Source organism: Phodopus roborovskii, unplaced genomic scaffold (genome assembly GCF_943737965.1).
Source record: "Phodopus roborovskii unplaced genomic scaffold, PHOROB, whole genome shotgun sequence".
Classification (NCBI taxonomy): Eukaryota; Metazoa; Chordata; class Mammalia; order Rodentia; family Cricetidae; genus Phodopus; species Phodopus roborovskii.
Genome location: NW_026126517.1, coordinates 13,001,655 through 13,023,886, shown reverse-complemented (window position 1 = coordinate 13,023,886; position 22,232 = coordinate 13,001,655).

Genomic DNA, 22,232 nt, shown 5'->3' with positions numbered 1-22,232 from the left:
ACCCTCATCCAATTGTGCCAGCACCATTTGTTGAAGAGGCTGTCCTTGCCCCATTGTATACTTTTGCCTGTTTTGTCAAAAATCAGGTGTTCATAGGAGTGTGGGTTAATGTTAGGATTTTCAATTCGATTCCATTGGTCTACCTGTCTATTTTTGTGCCAATACCAGGCTGTTTTCAGAGCTATAGCTCTGTAGTAGAGCTTAAAGTCAGGAATGCTGATGCCTCCTGAAGTTCTTTTATTGTATAGGGTTGTTTTGGCTCTCCTGGGTCTTTTGTTTTTCCACATAAAGTTGATTATTATCCTTTCAATGTCAGTGAACAATTGTGGTGGGATTTTAATGGGGATTGCATTGAATCTGTAGATTGCTTTTGGTAAGATTGCCATTTTTACTACGTTTATCTTATCTATCCAAGAGCATGGGAGATCTTTCCATTTTCTGGTACCTTCTTTAATTTCTTTCTTTAGAGCCACAAAGTTCTTATTATATAGGTCTTTTACTTGTTTGGTAAGCGTTACACCAAGATACTTTATGTTGCTTCTGGCTATTGTAAAGGGTGATGTTTCTCTGATTTCTTTCTCTGTCTCTTTGTTGTCTGAAAAAAGTAGGGCTACTGATTTTTTTGAGTTTATCTTGTATCCTGCTAGTTTGCTGTAGGAGTTCCCTGGTAGAGTTTATTGGGTCGCTTATGTAAACTATCATATCATCTGCAAATAGAGAAAGTTTGACTTCTTCCTTTCCAATTTGGATCCCCTCAATCTCCTTTTGTTGTCTTATAGCTAGAACTTCCAGTACGATATTGAAGAAATATGGAGAGAGAGGGCAGCCTTGTCTTATTCCTGGTTTTAGAGGCTTGCATTAAGCTTCTCTCCATTCAGTTTGATGTTGGCAGTTAGGTTGCTGTATATTGCTCTTATTATGTTTAGGTATGTTCCTGTTATCCCTGACCTCTCCAAGACCTTTATCATGAAAGGGTGTTGAATCTTGTTGAAGGCTTTTTCAGCATCTAGGCAAATAATCATATGGTTTTTCTTTTTCAGTTTGTTTATATGGTGGATCATGTTGATAGATTTTCGTATGTTAAACCATCTCTGCATTCCAGGGATGAAGTCTAATTGGTCATGGTGGATGATTTCTCTGATGTATTCTTGAATTCGGTTTGCCAGTATTTTATTGAGTATTTTTGTATCGATGTTCATCAGGGATATTGGTCTGTAGTTTTCTTTCTTAGTTGGGTCTTTGTGAGACTTGGGTACCAAGGTTATTGTGGCCTCATAAAAAGAGTTTGACAATGAACCTCCTGTTTCTATTTTGTGGGACAGTTTGAGGAATATTGGTATTAGTTCTTCCTTGAATGTCTGGTAGAATTCTGCACTGAATCCATCTGGTCCTGGGCTTTTTTTGGTTGGAAGGCTTTCGATGACTGCTTCTATTTCATTATGGGTTATAGGTCTATTTAAGTTGTTTGTCTGTTCTTGATTTAATTTTGGTAAGTGATAATTATCCAGAAATTTGTTCATTTCCTTTGAATTTTCAATTTTTGTGGAATACAGATTTTCAAAGTATGACCTGAAAATTGTCTGCATTTCCTCTGTGTCTGTTGTTATGTACCCCTTTTCATTTCTGATTTTGTTAATTTGCCTGTTCTCTCTGTGCTTTTTCGTTAGTTTGGATAAAGGTTTTTTCTATCTTGTTGATTTGTTGCATTGATTTTTTTTTGTATTGTTTTCCTGGTTTCTATTTTGTTGATATCAGACCTCAAGTTGATTTTTTTCCTGGCATCTACTCCTACAGGGTGAGTTTGCTTCTCTCTGTTCTAAGGCTTTCAGTTGAGCTGTTAATTCTCTTATGTGACTATCCTCTGTTTTCTTCATATGGGCACTTCGTGCAATGAACTTTCCTTGTAGCACTGCTTTCAAGGTGTCCCATAAGTTCGGGTATGTTGTGTCCTCATTCTCGTTGAATATTAGAAAATCCTTAATTTCTTTCTTTATTTCTTCTTTGATCCAGGAGTGGTGCAATTGCACATTGTTCATTTTCCATGAATTTGCAGGTTTTCTGCTACTAGTGTTGTTGTTGAATTCCAATTTTAAAGCATCATGGTCTGATAAGGTACAGGGGACTATTCCTATTCTCTTGTATCTGTTGAGGTTTATTATGCCACCTAGTATGTGGTTGATTTTAGAGAAGGTTCCATGTGGAACAGAGAAGAAAAAGGCTGGGCTGATACTTGGGATGTTTCTGCACCAATAGTCGGATCTCACTGGGCTTAACTTGTAATTCTTAATAACCTTTATAGCTTAAAGACTAAAGTTTTACATTATTCAAACAATCTGCAAAAGTGTGTACAACATAGGGACAATGCTCTCAAAATTGTAACAACATATATACGTATCTTAATCAGAGGTAGAAATGTATAGTCCAATATGACAAAAAAAAAAAATCTTTAATCTGTGTCAGTATACAAAATATCTTAAACAGGGGTAGAAACATATATATATATATGTGTGTGTGTGTGTGTGTGTGTGTGTGTGTGTGTGTGTGAGATAAAAATAAATAAAAATGTTTTGAACAGAAATAGGAACATAAACAATAGGGCAAATATAAATTTGTATTTCTATCTATATACAAATTATCTTCGGAATACAAAAATAATTTTACATATGTATCAGTATACAAGAATCAATGCCAACGTTAATTGTCTACAACTAATAGTTGCTAAATAATTTACAAGTATATACACTACTCTATCTTAATATCCTATCCTATCAGTTACCCTTTCTTTCTATAGCAAAGTGATTCATGAGTCTAAGTATTATTATTCTGCCCCCAACTCTATAATAACTTAACCAACCCAGAGAAAAGCTAAAACCATCCATTCCATTTGTTGGGAGATGATGTGTCATTTTCTTAGAATTACTTCTAGCTATCTTGTAGGCAATGGTATCTCTATGGGATCCTGTAAAAAACTGCAACAATAATTAAGTCTCAAAAGAACTAGCTGTAACATTTGTAGCTAGTCTCTGATGTTCTTTTCTGAAGTTCTGGCTAAAGTATTTGATGAAGGTTGACCCTCTCAGGTAGCCAATTTAGAATTGTCTTGAGCAGTTTGTACTCCAAAGCCAGTCTTTAAGTGGTGTTTATCAGTTTGATGGCATCATTATGAACCAGGCAGAATAATTGTTGCAGGGCCAGGTAGCTTTCCTAGAGACTGCAGAAGTTTTAGCTAGAGCATTAAAACAACTGAAAGAATTCAAAGGATACAAATTGGAAAGAAAAAAGTCAAAGTATACAAAGTATTGTTATTTGTAGATGATATGACAGTCCTTAGTTAGGCATTTCCATTGCTGTGAAAAAACACCATGAGTATGGCAGCTCTAACAAAGAAACATTTACTGAGATGATGTCTTACAGTTTCAGAGGTTCAGTACATTATCATTATGACAAGGAAAAACTGCAGCCTGCAGGCAGACATGATGCTGGCTATATCTACCCAGAAGGCAGAAGGAAGTCGATTGTTACACTGAGTGAATCTTGATAAAAAGACCTCAAAGTCCATCCTCACAGTGTCACATATTCTCCAACAAGGCCACACCTTTTTATAGTGCCACCCTTTTTGGGGGCTGTTTTCTTTTAAACCACCACAGATAATAAACATGAGTGATCCCAAAACTTCTTCCAGGGAACTCCAATAGCTGATGAACACTTTCCACGAAGTGAGGGATACAAGATTAACAAAAAAAAAAAAAAAACAAAAAACAAAAATCAGTAGCCCTCTTAGATAAAAATAAAAAAGGGACTAAAAAAGAAATCAGGGCAACAACACCTTTCAAAATAGCCTAAAGTAATATAAAATACCTTAGGATAACTCTAACCAAGCAAGTGAAAAACTTTGATAAAAACTTCAAGTCTCTGGAGAAACAAATTGAAATAGATTTCAGAAGATGGAAATATCTCCCATGCTCATAGATCAGTAGGATTAACATAGCAAAGATATCCATTCTACCAAAGGCAATCTACAGATTTAATGTAACCCCCATCAAAATACCAACACAATTCTTTACAGACCTTCAAAGGGCAATTCTCAATTTCATATGGAAAAATAAAAAGCCCAGGACAGCTAAAACAATCATGTACAATGAAAGAACCACTAGAGGTATTATCATCCCCAAATTCAAGATGTGCTATAGTGCTCTAGTAATAAAAACCCACATGGTATTGGCATAAAAATGTAGATAAATGGAATAGAATTAAAAACTGAGTTATAAATCCAAACACATATGAACACCTTATTTTTTTTTTAAATAAAAGATACACGCTGGGAAAAAAAGACACTGTCTTCAACAAATGGTACTGGACAAACTGTATATCTGCATATAGAAGAATACAAATAAATACATATTAATCATCATGCATAAAACTCGGGTCCAAATGGATTAAAGACCTTAACATAAAACTAGATGAACTGAACTTGACAGAAGAGAAAATGAATAACAACTTTGTACTCATTGGCACAAGAGAAAACTTTCTGAACATAACACCAATAGTGTAGACACTAAACAACAATCAATAAAGGAGACCCAGTGGAAACTGAAAAGCTTCTGTAACACAAAGAACACTGTCAATCCAACAATCCTCAGCCTACAGAATGGGAAAAGATTTCTACCAACTCTACAACTGATAGAAGACTAATATCCAAAACTTATAAAAACTTATAAGAACACAAGAAACTAGATATCAAAACCATATAATCTGATTAAAAATGGGGAACAGTTCTAAGCAGAGAATTCTCAGTAGAGGAATCTCAAGTTGCTAAGAAACATTTAAAGAATTGTTCACATCCTAAGCCCTCAGGAAATGCAAATCTTTTGCATTTACACCTATCAGAATGGCTAAGATCAATAACATAAGGGACAGGGGAGGCTTCCAGTAGAGGTACTGGGTTGCATTCAATTGAGTTGTTAGCCAAAGGGGCCCCATGGAAATCTCCAAACAACCCAGCATGGTGTTGAGACAAAGGGTTGCTCTCTGCAAACTGACAACACAGCCTCACTCCTGAGGACAGCATTTACCCAACTCATGGAACATGGAGAAGTCGAGCTGATGCCTAAATAGATACTTCACCCACACACTCTAGTCTGTTTAGCAAAAAAAAAAAAAAAAAAAAAAAAAAAATACTCTGCAGGCTACCTAAAGAGAAATATGGGCACCAAACCAAATATAACATAATTGACTTACAATCTGTCATGTCTGCAAAATATGCTAGGGCAATTGTGGCATAGAACTTGCTGGAGTAGTCAAACAATGTCTGATTTGATTTAAGGCCCACTCTATAGGAAGGAAGCCATATCCAACGCTTCTTGAATAACCAAGCACTAGAGACTATTGGTTAAAAAAAATCAATAAAATGATTCCTAATGATATTCTGCTACATCATAGATTAATGCTTTATCTAGTCATTACTCCAGCAGTAGATGGGAACAGATGCAGAGACCCACAGACAGATATGATATGGATAGAGAACCTAAATTGGAGGTCTTTATCAAATGTATCCCATCGTAGTTGACAGAATCCTTCAGGAGAGGAGGCAGAAGATTGTATGCATCACAGTGGATGGAGTATACCAGAACAAGGCACTCTGAATCAACTAAACAAGCCCTATATGAGCTCTCAGAAACTGAAGCAGCAAAGGCCTATGTGAGTCCACATCAGGCCCTCTGCATATATATTGTAGTTGTTAGCTTAGTATTTTTATGGGACCTCTATCTATAAGAACAAGTGGGTCTCTTATTCTTTTGCCTTCTCTTGGGACTCATTTCCTCCTATTAGCTTGCTATGTCCAATTTTGATACAAACGTTTTTCCTTCATTTTACATCTTATTTTGTTGTGTTTGGTAGTTATGTCTTAGAGGCCTGTTCTTTTCTAATGAGAGACAGAAAGGGAGGTGGTCTGGGAGGGAAAGATGATTGGGAAAAACTGGGATGAGTAGAGGGAGGGGAGATTATAAGCAGGATATGAGAAAAAGAAAAGAATCTGCTTTTAATTTAAAAACAGTGATACCACTAAACAAAATAAATAACTAAAATTTATTAAGTGTTGCATGTCTGTTAGAGACACTTCCAGGAGTTTCAGGGAGACTGAGTGAGTGTTCTACATCTGACAGCTATTAAGAACATGTAACAGAATTGAAACTCAGGATTTCTGATTCTAAATCTAGATCTCTTTGACTGTATATCTCTCTCTTTTTTTCTCTCTCTCTGGTGATATAGTGAATATACACCCTCTCTCTCTCTCTCTCTCTCTCTCTCTCTCTCTCTCTCTCTCTCTCTCTCTCTGGGGGGACCTCTCTGGGTGACTGCACTTGTATTGCAAAGGTGTACATTTCATTCCAACAGAGATCACAGAGAAGCATACCTCATCCCAGAGCAAAGCCCTTGTGATGCTTGTCCTCGCTGGTGAGCTGGAGCCCTCATTTATCCCTCACACTGATTTTGAGGTGTACACTTCAAAGCCCTCTGCAGCTTTACTGGACTCACTTCTTTGCATCTGGCTAGGGAGGGGAAAGAGCTGAGAAGGGCTAAAAAGGCGATGCTGTGCTTGCTCGAGTCTTTAACATGTTCTCAAAGCTAGCTGCTCTGTCCTCCTTTCCCTCTGGCTTCCTTGTTTGCTTGACACAGTGATTGCTTTTTTCCCCCGACACTGCATGAGGCACCAGGAATAAAGGGGCTTAGAAAAGAAGGTAGAATCTGTACATGTTCTTTACATCGGAAGGGAGCCAGTTAGAATGAGAAAACAGTGGCCTTCCTCGGCCATCCCCACAGAGACTTTGCCTAGGCCTGGCTTACAGCAGCCTTTGTCCTTGTTCCCTCCCAGTGTCCCTCCTTCATCCTGCTTGCTGTGAACAAGCCTTCTTCTTGGCTGTCTAGAAACAGACCCAATCAAATCTCATTTGCAGACTTGCAAAGGTAGATTCTGAAAACCTCAGACCTGCTTTATTTGTGTGAAGGCTGTGATGTTTGTCTGCCAGAAAAGAGAATGTGGAGCCGACACATTGTTCTAGGGAGTCACAGGTGAACTCCAGGTTTAGTGTGGAGTCTATAGGCCAGTTGATGAAGCACACTATATATATATATATATATATATATATATATATATATATATATATGTACATATACATATATATGTATATGTATATATATATATCAAAGTTTGGCATCTCCTTTTTTTCCCTTCGGATGTGCAACAGGACGTCATGTTGAAAATAAAATGATAAAACCTTTTATTTTTCACAGACTACTCTCCTTCCCTTTCCTGCCCTCCACTCCATGAAAGCATATGCCCTCAAGCAGACAATTAGGTGTGTTAGGTGTGGCCATGCCCGAGGAAGGTTTTGACAGGTAACCAGCCTGGGAATTTCAGTGGTTCCAAATGCCCAAGCCATGAAGCAAATTATACTGGTATTTGGGAAGCATAAGCATCATTTCCCTCATGAACCAGGATTGGTGGGTGGGCAAACTATCTCAAAATAAAAAATGAAAAGTTCAGCAGACACCATGGGGCAGTGCTGATTGAACACCCAAAGGCTGCCTAGAAGTTGAGTTACTGTATGGAGACCATTTGATAGGCAAGAAACCTCTGCAGAAAGATCCGTTCAGCCTTGTTCCCATTGCAGGCCACTGTTGCCTTTTAGCCTTCTCAGGGATAGACAGTGGAAATCTCCTCTTGCCAATCACTAGCATCTCTCCCAGTCCATATCCTACCAGCTCTCTGCAATATAAAACTTGGCTCTGTCCTTTGCCATGAACACCTTGTTAGAAACCCTTAGCATGCAATGCTGTGACACCTGAGAGTCCCAAATAAGGTTAATTGTTTGACTTAAATAAAAGAGAGTAAGTCTGCTGAAAAAAAATATAAATCTCACATTAATGATTTGGTCTGTTGCCTTGAAATCAATGATTTGGGGACAGTAAGTGAAGACATTCAGTCTTAAACTTGATAACAAGTTTCCACTTCTTTGCCAAGTATCTGTTACTGAAGAAAACATTGCCTGGACACATGGTTTTCTTCCTGAGCTTCCAGTGGCAACATGCATTCTACTAGGATGTGTGGCTTTTAGTCAGGGCTCTGACTGTGGGTCACAGCCTACGATCAGATTTCTTTCTGAGTTAGCTCCAGGCACAGTAATAGTTACTATTTTTTAAATAAGCAAAAGACAATACATATATTTGTGAGTGTTTAGTTTCTTCTGTGTAATATGAAAATGTGTCAACATTAAGTCACTTCATCCCATGAAGGTCCCTTGGGACCTTACAGCCCTCCTGGGCCCTGCTGCTTCCCTGAGTCCTCACTGCATATTGTCAATTGAGGTGAGGCTAGAAGCCAACTACCATTGGGATCATGCTCCTTTATGCTCTGCACTCCTGCCTAGTTCATCTGTTTCATGTTCCCTTCAAACTCCTAAGAGCCATTCTCCCCACCATCATCTTCCCACCCCAGCGAATGGTGCTTTCATGATTTGGCCAGTGCAAGAGCACGGGGATAAGTGAGCTGGTCCATCTCCCCATCAGGGAAATATCTGTGGTCATTTGCTTGTGGAAATAATACCTTGATAATACATCTCTTTATATTTTTCTTCACTGAAATCTATAAATTGCTCATCTTATGTCTCAGAAATGGAGCTGGGAGTGCAGAGGCAGGACTCCATATTCCTCTAATCCTCACTTTCTGCTTATGTGAATCCCCAGAAGCTCTTATATCATGCTGCATTGCTCACAAAGAGTTCAACTTTGGGCTCCTGTATAGGTTCTGAATACTCCTCCCTCTGGCTGAACCCCTTTAGAGTTTTTATTCCTTATACCGCTATTTTGTCCTGTCTGACTTGTAACTATGTGGCTGAGTGCAGATTGAACAACTCTGGAGAACAGAAATTTGTCAACGGCTGTCTACCCAAGGAAATGAGTGCTCCATGGCTTGGCGTTTTGCCAAATGTGTTTGATAATTAATTGTGTGACTTTAGACAAGTAATTTGCTCTGCGAGTGCTTCGGTTTCCTTTTATAAAATAAGACTCGACCCAGCATGACCTCTACTTACTCATTCAAGTGATTCATTCATGTAATAAGTATTGAGTACCTGGTATGTCGCAGACACTGCCCTAGGAACTGAGTATAGAATGACAAAAAAGACTGGGCATTTTAAAGTCTGGAAGAAAAGCCTTATGTGTTTGTATCCACTTTTATTTTTATTATCTATTACACTTAGTTGCAGTCATGTGTATTTTGATCACTAATGAATTGTATATACAACAGTGTTCCCATACGATAACAATGGAGCCAAAACATTTCTGTCTCCTATAGACATCTCTGTAGTCATCACACCATATCAGCAGTAGGTAGTGTGTGTTCATGGTATTGCTGGAGTAGACATGTCTTCTGGACTACTAGGGCAATGGAAATTCAGCAAGTCATTACGCATGATGCATAGTTCTTAAAGTAATAATAATAGCTGTATTTCTGGCTTCTGAATTTACTATGATATGACTTTTACCTTTATTTTACCTTTTACCTTTATTTTAACTTGTATTCCTTATTATTTTACTGTAAAACAGAATATCTTACACTGTCAGCAGCCATATCTGTCTAGTATTTTCATCATCTCCTGATTTCATCAAGAAGTGACAGCAAGTGAGTTATCTGTAACATTTGGTGTGCAGAAAGTCACTCTTGGTTGTTAAAACAATGGCAGTTTTCCTAGTAGTTCAGAACTTGTTCTGCTCACTAAGTAGGCCGTAAAAATAAAGTAGCCATACACATAGAAAAACAAGTCATATACACATTATTTAGAAAGCCACATGATAAGATCAGTGTGTGACAAGTGCCAGAATATGAACAATCATTGCACGAGAACACTTCTAAGATTCAGAGAAGGCTTCAGAACAGTGCTATCTTGTGAGGGTCTTGAAGGACAAACAGAATCCCTATGGGATGTCTAACTAAGAGAGCAGTGTAGTGGGTCTCAATCTTTTTAATGGTGTTTGATTTGTAACTATGTGGCTGAGTGCAGATTGAGCAACTCTCAAGAACAATCATTTGTCTGAGGTTATCTACCCAAGGAAATGAGTGCTCTATGGCTTTGCACGTGTCAAATGTGTTTGACAATTTATTCATTAAATACTTGAATATAATTCCTCATCTGTGATGACCCCATTAAAAATTATTTTGTTTCCACTTCATAACTGTAATTTTGCTACTGTTATGAATCATGATGTATATATTTGGTATACAACCCCCCTGGGGGCCCAGACCCACAGGTTGAGGAACCCTGGAATAGAATCCTCAGAGGCACAGAAGTGAAGATGTACAGTCATGGAGATGGCCAAAGTGGAGCAAGTATGTGAGAAAAGAGGCTGATGGCCTTTAAAAACAGGAGCCATAGACATTCACCTGCATGTACCTTCGAAGTGCTGGAAATGATATTTTAGAAAAACCATTCCCTCAATGCTTTTATGATACTAAGTACAGGCTTATACACAAAGTACTACATATTTTGATGTTTTTCTATTAATAACTCAAGACAAGATTCCATCCTGTGGCTCATTTCAAATTCAAAAGTTTCCAACAGTTAATCTAACAGGTGAGGCACTGACCGGAAACGGTGCATGCACAAATTATAGTTGAGCAATGATGCTGTAAATGTTGAATGAAATTGGGAAAAAAAAAAAAAAAAACTATTCACCAGACATAGAGATGTGCCTGCCTGATCCAGTTTAGGGACTAAATCCCAGAAAATCATGCATGGAAGGCAGTAATAATCTCAATCCAATGACATCAACCACTAGCCACTGGAGGTAACTACACTGTGGGGAATCATTGTGTGTGTTATCAATGCTCTCTCCTTTTCCTGATTGACATCAGAGCAGAATTCTTAACATTGAGGTCCTTAATGTGAGTGATAGAGACATCAGATGGTCCCTGATGCCCACCTTATATCCACCAGAACTGACTACCTGGAATCTTGCATCTCATGTATTGATTTTGTCACTACTAAAGCTGCCTGATGGGATCCAGTTGCCTTGCCCTCCACCTTTTAGTTACTAAGTCTACTTAGCCTGAAACTGCTCCCAGTCTGCTCCCTCTGCTGGCCAGATGTTACTTCACCACTGCAAGAAGATGCTTTTCCAAAGTCCCCTTTATCATGGCGATCATAATCTTTCCTTTAATTCTCGGCAACGCACGGTTGGAATCTAAACATAATTCATTTAATTCCAACGTCTCTTCCTCCAGAAGATAATAATAATTTAAAAATATTGCAGATGAAATTAGGGCTGCCACTGGATCCTTGGCCTTGGTATCAATTAATAAAGCTTGAAATGAGCTGTGATTAATTGTAAGTCCAGGAGCACAGCACAGTGTGATGAATATGTTCAGATTTCAGGGAGAAAAACTTTCCATTGGTTGCTTGAGGCAGGAGCCTTCACAATAATAACCAGTTTTGTTTCACAAATGTGTCTTTGCTGTACAAATTGCAGAGTACATCAGGCCTGGAGTGAAGTCTGCTGATGACAGAGCAGGAGCAGGGGTCTTGTAGCACAGCCAGAGCTTTGAAGCTGTCTCCCCATCCCTCTTTCTCATTCCTCCTTCCTTCTTTCCCTCTCTCCCTTCTTCCTGTCTTATATATGGGTAAGAGCAGGGAACTTAATATGTGATGGAAGATTTTGAAAGAAAAGATCATACACTGATGAATTACAATTACAAAGAAATTTATCTATGAGATATTTTGTTCCTTTACTTTCAGAAATATTATAGACGAAGTTGTTTGACAGCACTCAGAGGGGGGAATAGATTATAAAACTCTGGCGATGGGGGTGGTAGACTGCAGTCCTTATTTGTTCTACTGTCATGGTTTACAGTATGAACCCAAGTTATGTGCTGATTAAACAGTGCAGGTCAGCATTAGAGGAAATTCCTGGAATGGAATTCCGACCTAACCTGTGAGTGACAGGGAAGATAGACTTGAACTTAGAGCTTTTTGTGGGAGTCCTGGCTTCACTTGAGGTTAACAACAGCATCTACTCCTTGATTTTCACCAGGCTCCATGATCGAGACACTGCTTTGCTGTAAGGCTCACCAGTTGTCTTTTTAAATTTGGTTTTTATTTTGCTATTATTTGTTTTTAAAATAAGAAGGCCCACGGCTCAGTTTTTAACTTGCGGGGGAACCCTGTAATCATGCCTCCAGTCCCATCAGTTGGTGTGAAATCTCTAACAGATTTCCCAGACTCTCAGAGCCTGTTTGCTTAACCTGAGAGTAAATGGTTATGGCACCTATATTAGATAAGATAAAAATTAGGCAGAGGTAGTGGGGAAGGAGCTTATTAACAATAAAATGTTATAAAAATATAGGGAAAGCCTTGCATAATATCTTCCATGTATTCTCCAGGGAAGTCTATGGGGCTGTTGTATTCTTTTGTTCAATGTGCTGTCAACCCAGAGTTAAATCTATGCTGTGTTATTCACACAGCTACACCCCAAATTTGAGGCTTCTTTCTCTTCTAAGAAACAAAACCCTCGAGAAGGAAGGAGTAAGAGGAGATAGTGATGGTCAGAGGGAAGTGTGAGACACAAGAAGTGATTATACTTTGAGGCAAGGACTCCGGCACAAGGCCACATTTGCAGTGATTTAAGGGCAGCATTTAATAGCAGTTTTTCTGGTAGGTGTTCATCCATGAAGGTCAGAAAAGCAAAACCTCTGCCTATGGCTTTTATTTATCCAAGCGTGTTTGGAGTTAGAGGGTAGCTTTTGACAGTAAAGGATGGGGGTGAATATGCTGCCATGAATAGTTTTCATCGCTTCTTTTTTGTCCTGTTCCTACCTCCCTGGGTTCTCACAGAACAGAGGGAGGATGAGATGCTAAGAGTGTTTGATATGTGGCTCCAGAGGACAATAATGGTGCTAGGGATTAAGGGCCTGCTTCTTGGACCCTGTGGTGTCTCAGCACAGGCATGGGTACAGGAACAGGTGTGGGTGTAAACTCCACAAGACTGTCTTGGAAGGACTGAGCAGTGCTTTTATTTGTTAAAACTCTTAGTACTAGCAGGTCAGAGAGCGTGGAGACTTCACCAAGCATCGTTAATACCTTAATAAGGAAACTGTCACCATCAATACCAGCTATGCACCTTAGACTGGTGGGGGAAAAAGAAAAAAAGAGAACCTATTACAAGGTTTGTTGAAAAGTACGTGCTGCTTGAAATCATTTGTGAAACCCACTAGGAATTCAGCATTAGCCACATACATTCCCAGGCACCATTGTACTTGCCCTTATTATGTAGAAAATTTAGTTTGCTTCAGGTTTTGATCATACTGCTTGGATTACAGATTCCCAACTTCTGATTATTTATAGGGTTTGGTTCTCTCTTTGGGAATCTTTTTGGAAGACCAGGAGAGAGTAGCTCAGATACAGCATGACATGTGCAAGGGTCTGAGTTCAATCTCCAGCACCCCCAAATGAAAACAAAATTTGCAAAGTGTGATTCAGGAATGTAAATCAGAGTGAGTATGGTAGAGAATTTAAAGAGTAGCATAAGAAGAGTCAGGGTCAGGAAGGCAGGAGGGGTGTGGTTAAGAGGAAAGAAAGTGGTTAGTTCATTCAAGATGAAGAAGAGTTCTTTTTCTTTTTCACTTTTAACATGGCTGTGTTCAGCCCGATTAACATTACAGAAGTGAGAAGATACCAGACAGGAAGAAAGAATTTTGCAGACACGGGCCACTGAGAGCCTGCCATCTGGCCCTGCACCTCCTGTGCCAGTCCCAAAATGAGAAGCCTGTCTGTCACCAGCCCATCATGTTTAGCATACCTTGCTTAGCATGGGGAGGGATGAAAGGGATCTGAATCCAAGGGGGACCTGCTCTTCCAAAATGCCAGGTGACAAACAGTCCTAGGAGGATGGCCACAGGGAAATGGGGATGAAGGCTAAATTATTCTGATTCATCTTCTCATGTTAATTGGGTCTCTTCACAGCCACAGGAGATTTTCAGGAGGAGAAATTCAGTTTATTTCTGTCCTTTAATATTGAGTCTAGTTTTTGATATCTTACTCTATATTCTTTTAAGTATCCTTAAAGGAATTCTCTGGAGACAGAATCAGTTTGTGGGACTGACTAGGCTGAGAGTCCTCCAGGTTCTGGGGAGAAAAGAACCCAATTTTTTTCTGATCTGAGGGGAAAAAAACTCTTGTGTTTTCTGCTTTTATGGGAAAGTGTTAGACATAAGAGTTCATCAGATTTATTTTCTTGTCTTGATCATCTTTCTGAATATCTCCTCTACAAAAAGACCCCTGTTTCTCAGAGCCTCCACAGATAATCTCAGTACAAGATTTATGGTAGGGAACTATCTGGTCTGCCCCTGCACTTGGACGAAAACCAAGTGACTGGAGCTAACTCTATTTTCCAGATTGAAGACATTATAGAGTCAGAAGCTCCTGGAGTAACTATTTCTTGAAAAGAAATGTCCTTGGCAGTTGGTTGCATGTCTCATGTCTTGGGTAAGTGTCTTGACAGAGCAGTCTGCTTCTTACTTAGCACAAACATACCATCTTAGTCATTTTACATTCTTGTCAAGGAAATAGAATCAGGTTTTAATGAAGGGCCAGGTTTGTCTTGAGGAAACATTTTGTATCCCTCTTCAATTTTCTTTTTGCCCCCTGCTACTATTTTTCCCCAATGTTTACATATAAGGGTCTCTTGTAGTTTTGATAATTAATTAGAGGTAGAGAAAAATACTAATAAGCAAATGATCCTTAACCTGATGATTCATAGGAGGTCGATGAGCAACCTTTACCACTCAAACATGGAAATATTAATTTTGGAAAGAAAGTGCCAGGCATTAAATTGATCCAGTATGACTCACTTAATTACCCAAAGCTGGCCAGTAGCTATAATTTGGTTGGTTCACTCCTGTTCCTTTCTCTGTGATGTTTCTCTTCTAAGGTACTATAGTATAGTGAATACTCCATTAGACTCCAAACTTCCAACTAGAAGCACCATGAGCACAGACCATTGGCAAACATTTTGTTTATTCCAGCAGCCTGCATCCCTGATAAACAGTGAGTGAAAGCTTTGTCTCTCTCACACACACACATTTGTCACAGAGCACTCAGTTCAGGCCAGAGATCTGTTAAGAGTATTGAGTCGATTCTGATCACTGCCTTATCTTATCACAGAATGAATACACAGACCCAGGGTTCTTCAAAGGCAAGTGTTTTATCTAGATCAGCTGTAGCAACAACCGTCCACTTGTGAGTGGGAAACCCTAGGTCAACCCTCAATCACCAAAAATACTTACATTGTGATTCATAACAGTAGCAAAAATGTATTGTTATGAAGTAGTAATGAAAATAATTTTATGGTTGGGGGTGCCCACAACAAAAGGAACTGTATTAAAGAGTTGCAGCCTTAGGAGGGTTGAGAACCCCTAAACTATAATGACGACACTATCCAGAACTGCCACAGATGGAGATGACAGGGAAAGAGTTGGTGGATAGTTCTAGTTCTCACTGGTTCCCTGGAGAAGATACATACGACTCTTGAAACTTTATATTCTTTAAAAGTTATTTTTTATATCAGTAATGAATCATGATAATACTTCTCCACTAGGTCTTTGATAAACTAAAATGAAATCATACAGGCAACAAATATCTTACTTTTTGTTTCATAGTAAGCATTACCAAATGTTAATTGTATTCTTTGATGAGCAATAAAACCAAGTGGTGAACAAGATATAAAAAATGCATTTCATAGCAATAACTCCTAGAGAATAAATATCATTTCCTTTGTGAATTTTTGATAGTTTCCTGAGTACTTAAAGAAGTGATAATGTCAGTTATACATGCTTTTCAGGCCATTAGCTCTTTTTATTGGGGCAACTGAAATTACTTCATTATGAACCTACTATAGAAATTATCTGCATGTATAGATGGCATTACCACTTTCATCTAGATGGTAAAAACTCTGCATTTTCCACACTGCTTCATTTATGGGTTGATCAGAAGTGTTCAATAATTTTGGCTCATAAATTGTTTTTAATGAGTGATCTGCACCATTTTTGTTAGACGTTACAAATCATGGCCTCCATTACCCGTTCTCTTCATCAGCCTTCCCTCTACCCTCATGAGAGTTTCAGGGTTTGCTCACACAGAGAGGTTGCTCTTCTGTATGTCTGCAGTACTGGGTCTCTGGATCCACTGTTGTACATTTCTAAGGAACTGAGCTGGGAACTGGTGCCAAAGGAATGTCAATGTATCTGGGCATTTTCCCAACTTTTAAACACAACTGGATAAACAGGGGCTCTTCAGGGGATAAAATTGACTAGAGAACATTCAGCAAACTGCTTGGGAGTGGATGACTAAATGAGGCCTCAAGGATCCAACCCAGGCATTACAGAAAGAGAGCAAGAGCACAAAACCCAGTTTTTTCCTGGGTGTTGTCTGAGTCCCATTTTCAGATGACTTACCTAGAGGGCTTTTAACATACTGGTTTCTGGGTCCAGCTCTTGTTTTGCTGCATGAAGTTTCTGAATTAAAATAAAACACTTTCAAAAAGAAATTGTGAGGCAATGCATCATGCCATGTATTCCCATGTCAAAAACATGATATGTGTGACTAAATTGTGCATTTATTCCGTGACAAAAACAAAATAAAACTTAAAAAGTAAAGCAAAACTCTCACAATATGAAGAGCCAGTTCCTCCCCACCAGAGAGTTTGATCCAGACCTCTAAAAACACAATAACTTTAATCTCCCACCTACTATTGGACAAGTGCATCTCATAGAATTATTGTTTTTATTTTTATTTATTTATTTATTTATTTATTTATTTATTTATTTATTTTGAGACAGGGTTTCTCTGTGTAACTTTGGAGCCTGTCCTGGACCTCCCTTTGTAGACCAAGTTGGCCTTGAACTCACAGAGATCAGAATGCTTCTGCCTCCTACGTGTTGAGATTAAAGGTGTGTGCCCCCATTGCCTGGCAGTGTGTTCTTTCTTCCAGATGCAAGGATATCTTAATTAAAGAAAAATCTGTGTGGCTTTGCACATCTATGTCCCTCTTTGTAGATGCCTTCCTGCATATCTGTAACCTCTTATTTATTTTTCTGGGTCTCTGCTTATCTTTAACCTCTTTGGGGGGGTTCCTTGTATGGCTCTGGATCTCCTGGAACTCACTCTGTAGACCAGGCTGGCCTCAAGCTCACAGAGATTGTCTTGCCTCTGCCTCTTAAATTCTGGGATAAAAGGTGTGCACCACCACCTGGCTATTTTTTATTTTTATGTGAAGCCCTTAGGGGTTGTCCTGGGGAGAACCAACGACCTGATTCACATTTTTAGTTGTTTCTCTTTTCATATTTTTCACCCTTCAAAATATTTGCAGTTATTTGTTTGCCCATGTTTGTCCTCACTAAATAGTCACGAGTCAAAGGGAGAGATGACATCATTTCAGGCCCTGTTTTTTCTGCAGCATCAAGCACAGTTGTCGGTGTCAGTTATTATTATTTAAGTGGATGGATAGCTGAATGAAATTCTAGGTAAATGTGTAATTAATTAGGAAAATAATTATTTTTCCCAGGGGGGAATAACTCCAAGAAAAGTGTGGAGCTAACGTTCGTCCTGTGGCTTTCTCACATCTGCTCCCTGTCTTTGGCCACCCACGCATAGGCAGAGCGCCACACTGCAGGCAGAAAGAATAGCAGGGTCAAGAGAAGTAACGCCAATCTAAAAAATCAGAAAATTTGCCTTCTGTCTGTGAGCTGTAGCTGGTTACCTGGGGAACCAGATTTATCTCTGTGTCCTCAATATAGTACATCTCAATGAGGGCACTTTTAATAACCAATTGATGTGTAATTGCCTGTATAAATTATGTATCTCTTGTCCAGCTCCTGCACACTGAGTGAATTATGGGGAAAACCTCCTCTCAGGACTATTAGGTAGCTACTCTGATGCAATCGGAGGGTCCTTCAGAGAGTTTTAAAGGGGGCCCAATTCACTTATTTCAGCTTTTTCAGACAGACTTTGAAGGGAGGATGGGAAAGGAAAAGAGTCACTGGAATTTTGAAGCACACATAACATCAGGTAGAAAACACACAGCCATTGAATTTTAGCCCAGAAAGTGCTTATGTCACAGAGTTAAAACTCCTAGTTAATGGTTTAATCATCTGAGAAAAAACTACATGGTGCATGTTGGTGTTGCTTCAGCGTCTCCAGCTATATAGGATGCGTTTGTGAAATGGAAGAAGACAGGCCTCTGAAATTAGAAAAGGAGACCAAAAACTGTATGATGCAGACAAGAGAATGAGTCTTCCTCAGCCTCATCCTTCCTCTCCCACTGTGCACGTGTGTGTGTGTGTGTGTGTGTGTGTGTGTGTGTGTGTGTTGCATTTTGAGATGTTGCATTAGATAACCCAAGCTAACCTTGAATAGTGGTCCTCCAGTTTCATCCTCCAGAGTACTGGGTTTACAATCTCAGATTCTTTGTAAAAGAAGGACACAGCGTAGGTTGCCATAATCATTAAATGAAAATGTACATGGTAAGAATGATATTGTGTAATCGTTTTTCTGGTATTACCCCATTCATTTCTAGTTGTATCTCCATCTCCTCCTCTGCCACTGATTCTTGGGAACAGGAGGAAAGAGCCTCCTATCAATAAAGAAGGCATGGTCTAGTAGAGATCATTCCATCAGAGACTGGGGAAAGAATTACTTTCCAGCATCAAAGAAGATTATAAAAGGCAGTGGGGTCTGGGGTATAGGACATACAGGGCCAGTTGTCAAACTATCTACTGTAGAGAAAACCTTGGAGTGATAGAATTTGGAAGACTTGGATTAAGATTGCTAGACATAAAAAAAATAAAATATGCAAATCTCACAGTGGCTAGAAGATAATGTCACTATAGAGCTACATTATAGCATATTTGTGACTCTCCAAACAAAACATGCCAGACTACCCAAGGTTGCCTGGGTCCAATATAGCCAACAACTGATTTTAGCTTCATTATAAAGCTACAGAGCATTAGATTGTCATGACTGTCTGTGTCCATCATGCATCTGATGCCACAGTATATTAGCAAACATTATAAATGCACAGGGGTGGGGAGAGTAAATCTCATTACTGAACAATCATTGTCCATGTTTGGAATCCTCCCTTTCCTCGCTCTTGAATGACCCTTCCTTTTATTAAAGTTGCTCACAAGACACTGTCCAAAATTCTGGATGAAGCCATTGTAACTCATCTTTTGATCATTGACCTTTAATCTTTGATAGGACTCCCTTCCAATTAATTTCCTCATTTTTCCCCCATGAATTCTTTGTCTGGTAACAAGAGCCTGGAATTGCTGGTTGAGTATCAATCTGTCCTCTTATTTCTATGAGTCTCTAGCTTTCTTTATCTGCAGTCTTGGAGAGGGCCACTGTATCATCTCACAGAATCAGCTCAGCAAGTATGACATGGAAATGCAGCCTACAAAGAGACAGGACTTGAGTTCTCCTCCCTGGGCATCTCCCAGTCCTGAACAAGGGCCACACATGAAACCAAATGTTCTGTAGTGAAACAGAGATGGCTGAGTAGAATTTAAGAGGGACATACCCATCACTTCTCCATTATACGAATTTGGCCTAAATTCTAGGCAAAATAAAAATGTGGCCAAAGCTCAGCAGTGTCTTCAGTAGCAGTAGGGTAGTAATCAGTAGACTGGACCTAAGCCAGGAAAAAAAAAAAAAAAAAAAAAAAAAAAAACAAGCCCAAACAAAACAAAACCATAAAATTCCCAGGAGAAACGTTGGCTGGATTTAACAGGCAACAAAGATCTCATTGCTGAGGAAAAGCTTATTTCAATTAGCTTTTTATGACCATAACAGAACACACAAGAAAAAAATTCAGGAGGAAAGATCTGGTTGTTTGGAAGGATTCATTTTGAGATCATTCAGCTCTTTACTCCTGGGTCTGTGGTAAGGCAGAGCACCATGTCTGAAAGATATGGTGGCAAATCAAAGCTGATGACCTCCTGGCAAACAGGAGGCAGAAGGAGATACACAAGGAGAAGCTGGGGACCCACTTCTAGCCAGGCCCCACAAATAGTGCATCTAGCTAGGAATTAATTCATGGATAAATGATACTACTCATGATCTAATCACCTCTCTAAAATCCATCTTCTACCAGCCAAGTCTTCAGCACAGGATCTTTTGGAAGCTGATTTTAGCTCCCAACCACAACAAAGCCATCCTACGTGCTTGTGGAACATCAGCAGAAGAGGTAGGCATCAAATGTCACTTGAGCAATGTGCAAATTCTCTAGCCTTCATCTCTTTTCCTTGCAGCATTGTGTGGAGTATTGGATAGACCAAAGATACATCCTTCTGACTAGAATGTACTCTATTTTTTTCTCAGTATGTGATACTATGTTAAATAATATAAGAGGAAAACTCATTAAACACTAGCTGTGGTCACCAAGAACTCAGAAACAAATAGCTTATCTAGCAAACATTTATGAATACAGATCATGCAGAGACACAAAAAAAGATAAACTAACCACGAATGAAAAGTTTCCATTGTGCATTGAAAATGCATTTTTGTAATGAAATGTACCAAGTATCATTAGGGAGAGGGTGAATGTGTCTGAGGGAAGTGAGTGAGGACTGTCCTAACACAAACTGATGGACAGACCTAGAGCATAAATTTTGGAGACAGACTTAAATTTTCTGGTTATGGGACTTGAGGGCCATTCATTTCACTAAGCCCCCATTTCCATGAAGGTGACTTGGAGGAGCCCATGTTTTACTTTAAATGAACACTATTTACACTTTAAGTGAAAACTAATCTGTGCCCAGGTGTATGGAATCTCTGGAAACTGCCATGTGTTGACTTTGCCTTCACTGTCTTTAGCTTTTGAGAGCACTTTACAGGCTACCAGCTCTTCCTTGATCTTTAAGTCAGTTAGAAGTTCACATGGGTATCTGAATTTCTTTCTTGGCTTCTCCAAGGCAATGCAGATTTAGAAGTGTTTCCACAGATGCCATGTTCAGGCTCAGGGTCAGGGGCCCTGTGGTCCTATGGGAAGCAGTCAATCACAGACATCACACAATTGAGACAACCCTTCCAGAGATCTGATTCCAGCTCCTTCCCCACTACCTCCACAGGAATGAAGACTTGTAAGCTTTCTCTGCATGATGCCCTTCTTTGTTGAAAATAATGTTTGAATAATTTTCTCATTTAGCTCTCTACTTTTTTAAACAGGATCCCTAATGTAAGATGCTAAGAATTAGCAACAGGCATAATTTGCTGTGTCATGTTTCAATACATTATTAATCTAATTTTATACCTAGTTAAATTGAAAGCTAACTCAATTCAGTTTCACTTTAATTACAGTCATTCTCACTCTCAGATAGTCATGTTTTATCCTAATTATCAAGTATTTTCATATGAATAAACAGTTAACGCCAGTGACTCACTTTTTGGTGTTCTTTCATCCCTTGGTTGGAAACTGTCTTTCTTCTTAAGTTGCCCTAATGGGTGAACCCTTGCCCATGGAACCCCTAGAGAGAGGTTCTTTAATAGCTCTATGTTTTCTTAGTAATTGTCTGAGTCCTTGGTTCTTAACCTTGGGTTCTAGATGTTATGGAATTATGAAGTAAGTTGAATGATATAAATAAGAGGTGTCTAATTAGTTGGAAGGGTCACTTATAAAACTGAATTCAGAGGAGAGTTGGGCAAGGGTCTGATAAATCCTTTGAAGGAATGAAAGAACAGATTGAGGACTTCTTCATTCTATCTTTCTGAAATTAATAGCTGTGCTTCTACATCATGGCTTTACTCCCAAGATCACATGGACTTAGAGATTAAGTCTAATAACACTAATGATACCATCTACAATTTGTTCCCTTTTGCTTTGATGTCAAAGGGATAGATAACTATGAATACTGATGGGTTATTTTAATGGAATGACTATTATTTGAAGATTTTTTTTGTTTAGAATTCCTGATAATCCATAAAATTCTTCCAAATAAGTTTTATTAGTCTTATTTTGTAGACAAAAAAAAAAAAAAAATACAAATCCCTACCATTGAATATTTGGTAAGTAACTGAATTCAAACCTAGATGCACTACCCCTTCCTCAAAATCCAAGGCCCAAGTCTGATGGGGGATGTTCTTCTATATATATGTTTCTTTTACTGGTTGATAAATAAAATACTATTT